Consider the following 13,087-nt stretch of genomic DNA (forward strand, 5'->3'; position numbering starts at 1 on the left):
GAGGACAGCAACCCTGCCTGGAGCATCCCTGCGCCTCAAAGGTGGCTTCTGTAGAGAGCCTCTGTGCTCTGCTTCCAGAGCAATCCAGCCTAAATTCCAGAATTTATTATTTCCCAACGCTCGTCCCAAAAAGGCAGCCCCCACGGACCTCTGCCACCAGAATCCTTATCCCGGTCACAGCATCCACCCTTCCCCCGCAAAGGATCCCCTCTAGTACAGCAGCCAGAAGAAGATGGTACAGCCAGCTGGGAAAGAAGCGAGCGCTGGTTCAGATGCCCTTCATACCCAGACACCTGGTTTGGGTTCCGCCTACCTAAGTAGCCTGGATGCATCCAATTTAGGCTGAAGGCGCTTCTCGGCGGCACAACTTTCCCTCCCCAAGCCTCAGTTTCCTCCTCCGTAAAGTGGGTATATTAGTACCTGGGTCCTGGGAATTCAGGAGGATTTGAAAGTGGATGCCCGGAGCTTGGCACGGAGATCGCACCTCCACCCAGGGGCTGGGTTCACCGTTTGCATCAAAGTCAGACCCCGAGGAAGCTCGGGGAGCCCCAGAGGCGGCCCTCTGGCCCAGGAGTGGAGAGGCTCACGAGGATCGGCGCGCCTGGCCCAAACCGGAGGAAGCCACAGGTGTTTGTGCGTCCGGGCGCAGTAGCCACAGCTCCGCCATCCTACCCAGGCCGCCCGCGTCGCCAAGGCACCCGGCGCGCCCACCTCGTGCGGCCACCTGCAGGGTGTCCCCGTCGCCCTGCGGGGGCGAGGAGCTCAGAGCCTGGTCTGAGCGCATCCTCGCCCGCCGCCGGGTTCCCGCCCCTGCCCGCGCCGCGCTCCGACTCACCCGCGCCGGCTCCGGGGAAAGTTTGGCCGCGGCTGCCAGGCTGCTCGGTGCGGTGGCGGAGGCCTCGGGGGTGGCGGGAGCACGCGGAGGCGGGCGCGGGGGAGGAGCCGCCGAGGGGCCCGCCCACCACCAGCCCCAGGGCACCCCTCCCTCGCCCGGCTTCCACCGCCGCGCCCCGGGTCCATGGCGGAGCGCTGCGCCAGACAAGAGACCAGGGACCAGCCTGGCGATGGCCCTCCGCCACTGCTACTGGCACGCGCACCCCGGGGCACGCAGAGCCACAGACCAGACTCAGATGCGGAGGAGCAGACAGGATGCTCCACAAATTCAACCACAAGTGGACGAAGGAAGACACTAGAGGGATCAGTTTAAAAAAAAAAAAAGTGTAGCCTGGAGGTGGCGGCGCACGCCTTTAATCCCAGCACTCAGGAGGCAGAGGCAGGCGGATCTCTGTGAGTTCCAGTACAGCCAAGGCTGCACCGATAAACCCTGTCACGAAAAAAAAAAAAAGTGTGACAATGAGACTCCCGAGGTTTAAAACCGCACACCCTTCTGTTTCTCTCTAGGTCCTGAAGAATGAGGTCTCCCGGCTCCCCTCCTTCCCCTCCCCCTCTCTCCTCAACCTGCAAGTGCAGAGCTGGAAGCCAGAGCCTTGCTCTGAGCTATTCAAGAGAGTTCAACTTTCACTGTACCATTTCACTTAGGAAGAGGGGATGGACGTGTGTGTGTGTGTGTGTGTGTGTCTGTGTGTCTCCACAGGTCTCCAGTGTGGAACTTGAACTGTTTTCATTGTCTGAGCTGGGAGAGGGCATTTTTCCTTTCTTCGTCCGCGTCAGGAAAGCCCGTTTAATGTACGGTAATGACTTCAGATGGGAACGCTCAGCGACCGGAGGGCAGCCGAGGGAGGGGAGAGACTCCTCCTTGCAATGACAGCCTACCTCCTAGAAGGGGCTCATCCTCCTGTGGTAGTGAGTGCTCGTGGGAATGCAGGCTCAGCGTTCCCCAGGGCGCTCATTTCCACCGACCTGCACGCTGGTCTTGGTCCCGCTTCTCTTCGGTGGGCCCATCTCTGTTCCCAGCACTGCAGGTGTGCCCCTGTTGAAACCTCACACCACATGAGAGGGAAGGAACAGTCATCATCGCTATTTACAGAGGAGGAAACGGAGGCCTGGAGTGGTTCTGTAGCTTCTACGGGGTCCCAGAGAGAACTGCACTTCTCTCCCACCCAGCCTGAGCCCAAGGGCCAAAGCCAAGCCAATCTTCATCTCAGTGGGGCTACTGGCAAGTTCGGTGATGTCATCTACACGCAAGGCTTACTTGGTACAAGCCTCACTGTAGCCCTAGCCCCGGAGCCTGTCTGTGCCTGTCTGCAAGGTGGGGGCTCCAGATTCGTTAGAAATGCCATTAGGAACCCCAGAGACATGTGACTGAATTCAGGACAGCCGTCGGGACTGGGTACCAACGCTGCCTGACTGGTGTGAGGCAGAGAAAAGGGTTTCCCTCTCTGACCTGTACCTCGGGAGACCTAGGAGCGCAGGAATCCACGGCAAGTTCCTCCCACTTCCGGTTGCTGCTCTCGGGAACTTGGTATTTACGATTTGTGGGACTAACGCACCCTTTGGAACCGAATGAGCGACTATGGTCGCACCTGTTATAAACTGTAAGGCAAGTATTTCCTCCCCACAGCTGTAGGGAGCGCAGAAGTCGGGTGAGCCTCGGAAATGGTGGGGTTCCTGTCGTCTCGCTGCTTCCTGAAAGTCAGCAAAGACCTGATAACTTGGAACTCTCTCAAGGAGGTTTCACTTCCTAAGGCCGACTTAGGCCTGCTCTACACAGGGGAAATTTTAGGAAAATCAGCATTTTAGAAACAATGTGTTAAGACATTATTTGAAGCCTCTGGTGATTTTTTTTTTTTAATCTTTGCTGTGGCATTTGTGACTGACAGATCATATTGTAACCTGGGCTGTGCCTATCTGGGGTCAACCACCTAGCAAGAGGCAGGTAGCAGGTGAACAACTAAGGCTAGCCCTCCTGTCCTCTGTCCTGTGGAGACTTTGGCCTGAGAGCTTTACTTGGTTAATGGGCCTATGTCTCACAGGAGTTCTAGGAGGCGGCTCTGTCTTCATCTGAGATGAGAGAGCTCAGGATGATGCACACACCTGCAGTCACACACTGGGGAGGTAGAGGGAGCAGGGGTTTGAGTTTAAGGCAACCTAGTCCACACAGTGAGAGCTTGGTTTTTTGTTTCGTTGGTTGGTTGGTTGGTTGGTTGGTTAGTTGGTTGGTTGGTTTTTCAAGACATGGTTTCTTTGTACTGGCTCTTAGACCAGGCTGGGCTCAAACTCACAGAGATCCCTGTCTCTGCCCCTCGAGAGCTGGGATTAAAGGAATGCGCCATCACTGCCCAGTGAGATCTTGTTTTTTAAAAGTGCAGTTGGCTATTAAGTCCTTCCAAGATCAGAGAGGAAGTCCTAAGCCAGATCTGGAACCTGGGTGGCTCTGGCTTCTGTACTTTGTGGAAGAAAGTGAGAGAAGGGAAACTGAGTCCCAGAGCAGCAGTTGAAGGGAGGGAAATGAGAGTCCATTAAGCATCCCTGCTGTGCCACTGGCCACCTCTGCATTTACTTTGTATCCTAGGGCCTCAGTTTCTCTACCTGTAGGTAAAATGAGAACAATGCCCAGGTCGCAGACAGAATTTGGGTGACAATTCTTTTTGCCGCAGGCAACAGTAACCATTAATGATAGCCAGGTTTGGCCAGAAAGGGTGCTTGAACCTCAAAGCTTACCGGAAGAGTCTGGATTTGGCACAGCCCATTCCAGATGCGCAAAGATGTCAGTCACCATGAGCCTGCCCCCAGTCTGTACTGTTCTGTGTCCGCTTTATTAACAAGCTGAGTCTTCCCATAGGGAGGCAGGGATGACCATCTGACAAGGAAATCATCTCACTGCTCCAGCAAAAATCCCAGGACTAACTCCCCAGTGGGAGTTAGTCCTGAGCCACATACCCAGCGCTGAAATCACAACAGTTGTTCTGATTGGCCAAGCCCGAGTCACATGCCGATGGCTGGTCTAGTGTGGGATCAGTCACTCTTCAGCCACTAGGCTTGAGAAGAGGGCAAGGGCTGACTCAGGTGTGATGAGAGGAATCTGGAAGTTGCGGGTGTCCCCTCCCTCCAAAACCATTGCTGGGATCGGGTCAATGTGTGTGTGTATGTGTGGAGGCCAGAGCAGCACTTGGCTCTGGTGGGTGCTCAGTAACTGAGTCTCCTCCCTTCCTTCCTCTTCTGGAAAGCAGGAACTGTGGGCTCACCAAAGCCAAGCCAACTTCTTCCTGTTCACATAGGGAAACTGAGGAAGACCCGCTGCCGAGAAGGGACTTGTCCAAGGTGCTACAGTTTGTCAGCCACCAAACCATGTCTGACTGGGGAACAAATCCCAGTGGAGTCAGCTGGAATCAGCTGGTATCTACTGATGAGGAGGGAGATGTCTGCCTGCTGCATAGACGAGACTGGAAACTCACGAAGCCTCCCCAACCCAAAGGAAGTGAGTGCCACTTACGCTGGGCTGTCAAGTCATGCTACAAGCCGTAGACAATGCGTAGGTCTGGGCAGAGTGCCCATTCAGCTCCCCACCCATTGCAGCTGAAGTCAGCCAGTTCCTCAAGGACAGCGCACTCTGGGTGCTGAGAGATCCCCAAGGTTGTTTTTATGAAACTGCCCCCAAAGCCACCAAAGACAAGATGGCTCTTAGCTGAGTTCTTCCCTGCTTGGGCTGAGAGAGGAAAGGCATGCCCTGGGACCAGAGTGGAGGGGGCCAGGCTGCCCTTTAGTCACCAAAGTCAGCCCTTCAGTCGGCTCTCAGCCAGATCCAAGTTCCTGGTCTCGGATGGTGTCACAGTTTGGATCTGGACAGTCCTCAAGGGCTGATGTGTTCAAGCCTTGGTCCCCAGCTGGTGACATTCTTGGGGGAGGAGTCAGGGGGTGGCTAGTGGGAGGAAGCAGGCCACTGGGAACATGATCAGATAGTTGTATTTTAGCCTCTGTCCCTTCTTTATCTCTCCCTCTCGCTTGGCTTTCTAGTCACCATGCTAGAAGTAGCCTCTGCCTCCCCCATGAACTTCTGTTGCCATGAGCTCCTGCCCCAAATAATGGAGCAAACCTCGGAAGCTGTGAGTTAGAACAACCTTCTTCTCATCACAAAGGCTGGTTTTCTCAGGTGTTCAGTCACAGTGATGGAAAGCTAACTAATGCTGAAAGTCTGATTCTTCTACTTCAAAGTTAGATAGATACACAGCATGAAGCAAGTCTGTCTGTCTGTCTGTCTCTCTCTCTCATATATAGGGGAGAGAGAGAGAGAGAGAGAGAGAGAGAGAGAGAGAGAGAGAGAGATATCTGAGGGTGCTGGGATAAACCCAGGTCCTTGGACATGAATGGCAGGTACCACATTGGGATGACTAGGCCTCTCCCCTCTCTTCTGTCCTAAGTGCACAGTTTTGGTGCGAACTCTGTGATGGCAAGTAAGGGAGAGGGTTTCATGCAGCGGAGGTCACCAGGAGCAGGGCCCAGGGCTGGGGGAAAAACATAGATAGTGGTGTTGAGCTGCCTGCACCCAAATCCAAATCCCAGCAGGACCCTGGGAAAGCACAGGGCCACTCTGCACATAAGCCTCTCCATTCCCAGATGAAGACGATGGCCCCAGGCTCGCTACAAGTAGAAATGGTTATGTGAAGTCACTTCCACAGGACGGAATGGCTTTGCACAAGGCGAGGGCTCCGTGAACCCAGGCTGTTGTGCGCTTGCCTAGATGGCGGGACACATACACATGTTCATTGTCCTAGAGTGGTCATTGTGCACCATACAGCAGGACTTCACACATGTGGGTGCTCCCATGTCTCTCTTGCCTTTCTCTACTTCCTTCAACCCTTACAGTTGGTATCGAATAAAGTTGCCCCAATCCCTACTCTGTTGGGCCCTGGGGCAGAAGCTGCTGACTCCAGCGAGACTCAGACTCTACTTACATCTGACCCACAGTCCAAAGGCTTGGGTGAGCAAAACTGGCAGCTTAGTTTAGGGGGAGCAGTCCCAGGCCTGCAGAGACCCCACCACTCGCTGAGAGACTGATCTCAGGCAGCTAATTCTACGGGAAAAGTACCCGGGGCTGTATGTAACCACATTGGTATCTGTGGAGACATCTTTGTTCCCATCCACACAGGTCACTGCTAAGTTGTCCCTTGTTCTTTCTCCAGCAGTCTCCAGGACACATCTCAAGGTCCCCCGGGGAAACTGTTCAACTCTGTAGCAGCTGGAGCACAGAGGACTCTTAGAAACAGGAGGCTCCTCTGTGTAGCCACATGCTACCGCCTGAGGAGAGGGGTCCTGTTCTCTACATTCTGGTTTCTTGAGACTTGTCTAAGATGCTGGAGTCTCTCTCCAAACTCAGGTCATGCGTGAGGGCCCGGCAAGGGAGGCTGCAGATGGAAGCCTCCCACGCCTGGGGAGGCTCTCAAGAGTGCTGATCAGTTTGGAACTTGGAAAAGATGACCCTGGAGGTGGTAAGGAGATGGTCACGGGGGCCTTTAATAGCCCAGGAGATGGGGGTGGGTCCTGTGGAGCCAGGCAAGGAACAGTTGGGGACTGGTATGAGGAGAGAGGAGAGTCAGAAAGGCTTTGGGAGTTGGCTCTGTTAAGCTGCAGGGGAGGGGACAGTTGAAGAGATTCCTGCCAACATGAAGCCATTTACTAAGAAAAGACTAGGGGGAGGGACGTTTGCAAGTGTCAGAGTGGTGAGCAGTCTGTTGTATCCGCCAATTCCCACTGCTGCTCCCCTTATCCTTGAGGAAGAACCCCGTGTGCTACAGAGAACCACTCTGCCCTTTGCTCAGGCCATGTAGCCATTGGGCTGTAGGACACAGGACTCTGTTCTGGCCCCATCAGTGTGTTCCAGCTCTCTGGTCCCAAGGCCAGGTTCGGGGGTGGGGGGACTAGCATGCAACCAATACTGAGCCAAAGGGAATCAGTCCTGGGAAGCGCCAGTGCTCTCTCTCGGCAGTGAAGTCTTTGTCTTCTCTGAGGGTTTGCTGAACAACAGGGTGAAAATCTGAGCTGCCAATGGCCATCAAGGCAGGGTGGGCCAGCACTTGAACAAGCAGAAATCAAAGGATGGATGAGCACATGTGGGTGCCTAGAACCAACGAAGACTTTTCGTGAACTGACACATTATCATCTTAGAGCAGTCCTGTTTAGACTGGGGGTTCTCTCTTAACTGAGAGTGTGCTAATGAATACAGACCCCATTAAAAAGCTTTTATGTGGTCACCAAGCCTTTGCATGAGAGAATATGAACGTTCTGGAAGTGGGCAGCAGGTGATGGCTGTGCCACACCGGGGTTTTGTTTATGCTGTAAAGCATATGCTTAAATGGTTAAAATGCTAAGTTCTTACTTTCCCACAATTCGAAATACATTCTTTAAAAGCTTTTATGATGAACATAAGAGAAACAAGCTTAAGGACCCATGAAATGGCTTTGTAGAGACATTATTCTGAGATGGCTTTTGAAAGACACCAGACCAAAAAACCTGGTTGGGCATGGAAAAGCTGGATTTCAGGTGGAGGGAAGCCTTGTAGGCAGGAAAGGAAGGGGGCCACTGCAGGAATGTTGAGGGGCCAGGCTGACCTTACCAGGCAGGAGGAATGGGAGAGGAGTGTAGAAGGGAGAGCAGAGTGCTAGCGATGTGCCTTTCGGGGGCAGAGTCATCTGAGGTCCCTACAGAGCTGGATGGATGTGAGCTCAGAGACTGGCAGATGGTTCCAGGATGCAGCTTCATGATGTCCCTTCCTCCCCTTTCCTAAGTCATACAGCCTCCCCACCCTGGGACATCTGGCAGTCTGGACCAAAAATAAGCTATCAGCACCATGACCTTGCCCTCTGTAACCCACTCCCCACACAGCAGAACAAGGACCTTGCAGCCAACAGCACTCCTGAAAACCCCAGAGGTAAGTCCACACACTCCCAAGGGCCATGGGGTCCCATGTTATCTGCTCGTGTGCCCACTCTGCCCTTGTCTCAACCTCGTCTATTCTGGGAATCTCAGACCTCAGCCACGCCCACAAACACCTTGTCAACATTAATCCTCCCTTGCCTGGCACTTGGTGGGTTTATAGAGTCCTCTGTGTCTGTCTTTGTGCCTTCCAGGGTCTCCTGGCTGGCTAGAGTCCAGCTGAGTATTTTACTCCATCTGAGTGTGGTGACTCTTAGGCAGGCACTCTGTCTTTATCCACAGCAGGTGCCTAGCAAATGGCAATGGAAGGAACAGTTTGCACATACAAGCTCTTTAGAGACACCTGGGAAGTTAGACCTGGAAAAGGGAAGGGACTTACCAAGGGCATCCTGAAGTCAATGCTAGAAGTTCGGTCCTAGTTCTAAACCCCATTAGTCTTCTATAGTTCTTCCCACATTTTTCTGTGGAAGGATTTGCCAGGCTCTTTGATGGTAGTTTTTCTCTGCAGGGTAGAAAGAGCAAAGAACTGGCAGCCAGAGGAGCTGGGAGCTGGCTGGGGCTCTGCCACCATATGCCTTGTAGCTGCCAGCTCCCTCCCGTTGGTGCTCAGCCAATGAATGTGCAATGGCTTCCATGAAGATGGTGGGTACCACATAGGTAATGGTTTTGAGTTCAGGGTCTGGGCCAAGCAACCTGACTTCAAATCCTGCCATGCCAGTGGTCAGTGCCTATCCACCTGGTCTCAGGCAATGAAAGAAACCAGCCTTGCCCGAGACAGCTCATCTCTAAGACGGTGCAGTGTCCTCCGCCTCCCTCCCACTTCTTACGTGTTTGAGGAGCCCATGGTGAATGGGGATGACCTGTGTGGTAGAAGAACACTTCAGAGTGACAGCATGTGATGTCTGCATTCTAAATCATAACCGAAGACTCTTAGTAGCTTCATCGAAACGAAATGAACCAAGGCCTTTGGCCAACATTTAGCACCAACCTGAGGGCCGGTGAGTGAGCCATTGCACCAGGTCTCTCCAGTCAACTTAACCCTTCAAAGGCCAGAAGGCAAAAGCATGAGACACTTCTAGAGGCACCCAGCACGGCTGCTTCTGACATACCAACTACCCAAACTATGAGAGGTCAGATATCACCATGGCTGCTGTGAGTCACTGTGTGCTTCGATGATTCAGTGAGCAGCCCGGGTATCAGGCATCCTCACCTTCATCGTGGGCACTTAGCCAGAGCTTCCCATGTAGCTTCGCAGCTCACCTCTTAGAAGGATTTGCAATCCCCGGTTCACAAGCGCAGGCTGCTGGGTTTGGAGGATCGCAGTCTCCCCCCGCAGAGGCCCTGGCTTGAGGCTTTTGTAGTCATTGTCAGATACCTATGACTGGGACTCTGGCTGGCCTGGGCATGGTGAACATGGCTCTGGCAGGCCTTGCCCTTCTCTCCCATTCCCTCTGCCTTGCTAAAAACCTTTATATTACATTCCTAAAGCTAGCCACCAAGGTCTGCTCCCTTATTTGGGCACTTCCTCCCCAGAGGCTGACTACCAAGGTTCAGCTATCAAAGTATTGAAGTCCAGCAATCAAAAGCCTGATTTGGCTCAGCTATTAACATATTTAACCAATTAAAATTAGACACCTCATCCTAACACAGGGTTTTCCCTTATACCTTTATAAACGTTATAAACTGCCACGTGCCTATGAGCCCAATCTGTCTCCTCTCTATCCAGAGGCAGTCCTCTGTCTCCCTCCCCCACCCCTCCCCCCAGGACAAACACCCCTTCCCCTCTCCCTTGTTCCCTTCCCCTTCTCCCTCATCCTCTATCTCCTGTTTTTGTCTCTTATCCTTGCCTCTGTCCCTCTGGGGCAAATAAATCTCCTTTGTGCTAAGAACTTGGTCTTGGTGGGTCCTGAACCGATACTTTTCCTTTCTTTCTTTTTTGTTTGTTTGTTGTTGTTGTTTGTTTGTTTTTTTTTTTTTTTTGAGACAGGGTTTCTTGGTGCCTGTCCTGCGTCTCGTTCTGTAGACTAGGCTGACCTCGAACTCACAGAGATCTGCCTGGCTCTGCCTCCTGAGTACTGGGATTAAAGCTCTAGGAGTCCAAGAGGGAGAGAGAAATTTTGGAGTCTGGCTTCCAATAACTGGTTTCATAGCCTGGATTGATAAGAGAATGTCTTAGAGATAGCAAACATCTTCCTTACCTGGGAGCCCTGACTATTCCTAGGGAGCTCGCTTTCCTGCAGAGAAACAGGCCAGCCTACACAGTAGCAGAACCTTCCATCAGAACAGGACACTTTGCCCTTAGGACGTCCCACACACCCTTAGCTATGTGGCACGCCATGAGACCAAGAAGTGTGGTACTCAGCAGGCATCATCAGTTACCGTCTGATAACTGCTACAGTTAAACCTTCCATCTTGAAGGGAGGTTTCTTAAGACAGGGAGGTGAAACAGGAGGATGGTCTAAGACAGCAGTCTCTCAACCTGTGAGTCATGACCATCAGAAAACACATTTCCGATGCTCTTAGATACTGAGATACCACTCAGTAACAAGATTACAGCTATAAAGTAGCAACGAAAATAATTTTATGGTTGGGGGTCACCACAACATGAGGCACTGTATTAAAGGATCACAGCATTAGGAGGGTTGAGAACCACGGCTCTAAGGGGAGGTGAAATGAAGGGAAGCTCCTTAAGGCAGGAAGTAAACAAGCGAATCAGCTACAGAAAGTCCCTGAAGCTGATTCACTGGGCTCCACTTTCCCCAGGAGCACATAAACAGTAAAGTCTACGGAAAGTCTCAGATAAGCCCAGCTGCTTGGAAGGAGCCAAGTCCAGCCTAGAAAATACAAAGACCAGCAGAGCTGCCTGGGGGAAGCCACCTGAGGCACCTGGAAAGGACAGTCCTCACCCTGTTAAGCTTCCTGCAGGCTGTGCAGCTCTTGTGAGCTGTCACCTGTGCTGGGGTGGCTCTGGTGATGCCTCTGTCTTTGCGTCATTTCTGCTCCTGTAAGTAACCCCAATAAAACTCATTGGTTTACTAAGTTGGACTTTGATGCAATTGTGACTTTGGCCTGTTGTGGGGCTCCCCATTTGGGGGTGAGTAGACATATGTATCTTGCATCTCCCCAGGAAAACTGTATCACACAACAAGAAGTTTCTTGTGTGATAGGGAAACTGAGGCTGGAAAAGCTATGTGACTCTGGCAGAGCCATGCAGCCTGTAAGGGCATCACCCAGTAAAAGTCATGCCTTTTTTGTTGTACAAATCATTCAGGACAGAGGGGAGGCAGATGGGGTTCCTCCAAGTGGGGCGGGGGTGCCAGAAGAAGGGAATGAGGAGTGGAGTTTTGAAATGAAGGCTACTTTGGGGAACATGATCGTGAAAGGGTCTGAGAGGGACAGAGGAAGTTGCTGGTGCTCCCAGAGCTTGCTGGAGCACAGAGGGTGGACATTACTGGAATAGAAAAATGAATAAGCTGGGTGTGTGGCAGAGGTGTGGCTAGAGACGCTAAGGGTTAGTTAGAACTGCAGCTGCAGGGCGTGTGCAGGAGAGAACTTTGAGCCTGGGCCCAAAGTCAACTCTGCACAGAGCGGGAAGACAGGGCTTGTTTTCCTTGTTGAGTAGAAACGATTCCCGTTAGTTATTCTGTTCTCTCTGGGGGACAGGTGGGGTTTCACTAGCTTCAGCAAAAGCATTTGGTCTACCATCCCTCTTCTGTCAGGTAGGCTAACAGAAGTCCAGGTATAGGTAGAAACCTTGTTGACCCACCTCCAGTTACCATTAACACCGGAGCTGTTCACTGCACACGGGCACTAGTCCAAAGAGGCTAAACCTCAGCCTGACTTTCGTTTCCTAGCAGTCTGTCTGCAAGGCTGCACCTCCCAGAGGGATGGCTGCTGGTTTTCTTTTATTGCTTAGAAAAATAAAGTTTTATGAGTACTTAAATTCACAGTACTTAGAATGTATGATTGAAAATACTTTCAAGCATAAATTCAACGGCTTTGGTATAGTCACATTGCTGAGCAACTGTTACCACTCTCCATTTGTAGAATATTTCCATCACCCCCCAAACAATTCTGTAACTCTTATGCTGCCTGCCCCGTGTCTTGACATCAAAGGATCTGCCTCATTAGGGCAGATCTCCTCTTTCCACACTTAGATGTGGATAGTATCCTCTGGTTTTCGGTGGTGTTTCAGGGCTGCTTCTTTCATTTAACATAGTGTTTTTTTCCCATGCCATATCATGAATATGCACCTCATTCCATTCTAAGGATGTTCTACTTTTTGTGAATACATCCATTGGCTGATGGACTTCTGGGCTGTGCCCACTGTTGTTACAAATAAGGATGTTATAGACCTATGGGCAGGCTTTTGTGTGAACTTGTATTCCCTCCTTTTGGGTGTAGAGCTGGGGATGGAGAGGGTTTAGATCATCTTGTAATTCTGGTTAACTTGGTGAGTCGCCAAACTCTGATCCAAAGGAACCGCTTTGTTGGCTGTACATTCCACACAAAGCAGTGCTTAAGGTACCCATTTCCCTATACCTTGTCAACATCTGTTCTTTATGGAAGTTTGAATAAAAATTCCCACCCCCACCCCCCGAAAGCTCATCTATTTGAATGTTTAGTCATCAGACAGTGGAACTATTTGAGAAGGATTAGAATGATTAGGAGGTGTGACCATGTTGGAGTAGGTGTGCCCTTGTTGGAGGAAGTCTGTCACTGGAGGTGGGCTTTGAGGTTTCAGAAGCCCAGACCAGGTCCATTTCCTCTCTCTTGGCCTGTGGGTCACAATGGAGCCCTCAGCTGCATCTCCAGCACCACACCTGCATGCTGCCATGCTCCCTGCCATGATGATAATGGACTAAGCCTCTGACACTGTAAGCGAGCCCCCAATGAAATGCTTTCTTTAAAGAGTTGCCTTGGTCATGGTGACTCCTCACAGCAATAGAACCGTGACTGAGACATCCGTCTTCCTCACTTAGCCTTCTAGTGGGTGTGGAGAAACCACCGTGGTTTCGATTTGCACTTTCCTAGTAGCTAATCACCTTGGGCATTTCCATATGCCTACCAACCACCATGGAGCTTCTGGTTTTGTTTTGTTTTGTTTTTTGTTTGTTTTTTAAATGCACCTATTTATACCCTTGCCTGTGTTTGAGCTGTCTTTTGAACCATGAATTATGTGGTTCTTTAGAAGAGCTGGCTGCCGGATCAGCAGATAGCTCCTCACATTCCGTGCTGTTCTCTACTTCACTCCAGG

General features: G+C 51.6%; 1 protein-coding gene across 1 annotated transcript in view; it reads right to left on the minus strand.

The window, feature by feature from the left end:
* Positions 1 to 898, minus strand: part of Hrh1 (histamine receptor H1) — an 89,911-nt gene extending 89,013 nt beyond the window's left edge. Inside the window, exon 1 of the mRNA XM_028863964.2 lies at positions 836 to 898. The gene's annotated coding sequence lies outside the window, so the exon portion shown is untranslated. The remainder of the gene's footprint in view (positions 1 to 835) is intronic.
* Positions 899 to 13,087: the final 12,189 nt, after the last annotated feature.

The sequence above is a fragment of the Peromyscus leucopus genome, chromosome 3 (genome assembly GCF_004664715.2).
Source record: "Peromyscus leucopus breed LL Stock chromosome 3, UCI_PerLeu_2.1, whole genome shotgun sequence".
In the NCBI taxonomy this organism is placed as follows: domain Eukaryota; kingdom Metazoa; phylum Chordata; class Mammalia; order Rodentia; family Cricetidae; genus Peromyscus; species Peromyscus leucopus.